Below are 2,119 nucleotides of genomic sequence, written 5' to 3'. Positions count from 1 at the left end.
TGTAGTCTCAGCTACTCAGGAGACTGAGCTGAGAGGATCGCTTGAGCCCAAGAGTTGGAGGCTGCAGTGAGCCGTCATGGCATCACTGCACTCCGGCCTGGGAGGCAGAGTGAGACATCATATCAAAAAAAAAAAAAAAAAAAGAAAAGAAAAGAAAGAAAACATTATGAGCATTCTCACCCCAAGCCTTCCTGGTGCCAGTTTCAATCACTATCCCCCTGTCTCCCAGATCTGGCTCTGTTGCCCAGGCTGGAGTGCAGTGGTGTGATTACGGCTCACTGCAGCCTTGAATTCCTGAGCTCAAGTGATCCGCCCACCTCAGCCTCTTGAGTAATTGAGACTGCAGGTGCACATCACCATGTCCAGCTAATTTTTGTATTATTTTGCAGAGACGGAGTTTCACCATGTTGCCCAGCTGGTCTCACACTCCTGGTCTCAAGCAATCTACACATCTTGGCCTCCGAAAGTGCTGGGATTACAGGCATGAGCCACCACACCCAGCTCTGGTTATGCACTTTATAGTCAGTAATATTAGTCCATGTGGGTGTATCCTTCTCAGGTTTTGTTGTTGTTGTTTGAGACAGAGTCTCGCTCTGTTGCCAGTGCACTGGCAAGGTCTTGGCTCACTGCAGCCTCCACCTCCCAGATTCAAGCAATTCTCCCGCCTTAGCCTCTCAGGTAGCTGGGATTACAGGCACCTGGCTAATGTTTGCATTTTTGGTAGAGATGGGGTTTCGCCATGTTGGTCAGGCTGGTCTCAAACTCCTGACCTCAGGTGATCCACCCACATCAGTCTCCCAAAGTGCTAGAATTACAGGAGTGAGCCACCACAGCTGGCCCCTATTTTGTATCGGGGGTCTCTTGGGTCAGTTTGTCCCATGACTGGGGCATTAACTTTGATCATCTGGTGAAAGTGACATCTGTCAGGTTTTACCCCTTAGTAACTAATGCAACAAAATCTTTTAAGCTCTACTAATTTGCGTTTCTGCCCCTTGAAAATTACTTATTTTCTCCTCAGTTAACTAAAGACCCCATTCAAACTTGTTTAAGAGTGAGGGACATTTATGGTTACAACTAACTGAAAATGACATTCACCTAAGTGGGGAGGGGAATTTGTCGTCTAGAAGTAACTCTGACCTCAGGTGTGGCTGGATCTAGTGGCTTGGTACAATTAGGCACTTGTCTTGTTCATCAGTGTCTGTAGAGATTAAGGGGGACTAGATCCTTGGAAGGCAGAAGCAAGCGATGTCTGCTACAGTAAATCGCAAACAGGAAAGAAGGAAGTAGGAAGTGCCTGAAGAGATCCAGCCATAGCCTGGGGTTACTTTGGAGAGCTTCATCCATGTGGTTCATGGTACTGAGCAACCCAGGACCTGGCTTATCAGCATATTCCTCGGCCACATTGGTTGGTTCCAGGCTAGGTACAAGACCCAGGCTGGGCTGATGAAAGACAGTCACAGAGTTTTCCAGAACTATTGGCAAAAAGAGGCACTCTGGCTGCTGAGCTTGTGGGATACCAACCTAGAACTACAGGTGGTCTTCTCTGTTTCCCAAATAAAGAGTCTACCTGAGAATGAAGCCAACACAGAGGAGAGCTGAGAGATACAGACAGCTAGACCTGTGTTTCAATACTAGAGCTGGCAGTTTCTGAAGCCAGTGCTGCCCCCTGAAATTCTCAGCTGCAAGAGCCAATAAATTTCCTTTCCTGCTTAAACCAATGTGGAACAGAATAAGTTTTGTGGGGCACAGTGACTCATGCCTGTAATCCCCGCACTTTGGGAGGCTGAGGTGGGCAGATCTCTTGAGGCCAGGAATTTGAGACCAGCCTGGCTAACATGGTGAAACCCCATCTCTATTAAAAATACAAAAAATTAGCCGGATGTGGTGGCAGACACTTGTAATCCCAGCTACTGGGGAGGCTGAGGCAAGAGAATCACCTGAACCTGGGAGGCGGAGGTTGCAGTGAGCTGAGATTGTGCCACTGCACTCCAGCCTGGGTAACAGAGTGAGACTCAAAAAGAAGAAGGAGAGAGAGAGAGAGAGAGAGAGAGAGAGAGAGAGAGAGAGAGAGAGAAAGGAAAGGAAGAAGGAAGAGAGGAAAAAATGAATCAATCCTCTT

Source organism: Saimiri boliviensis, chromosome 14 (assembly GCF_048565385.1).
Source record: "Saimiri boliviensis isolate mSaiBol1 chromosome 14, mSaiBol1.pri, whole genome shotgun sequence".
Taxonomy (NCBI): Eukaryota; Metazoa; Chordata; class Mammalia; order Primates; family Cebidae; genus Saimiri; species Saimiri boliviensis.
The sequence above is the reverse complement of the archived record's forward strand: the minus strand, read 5'-3'. Positions refer to the sequence as shown.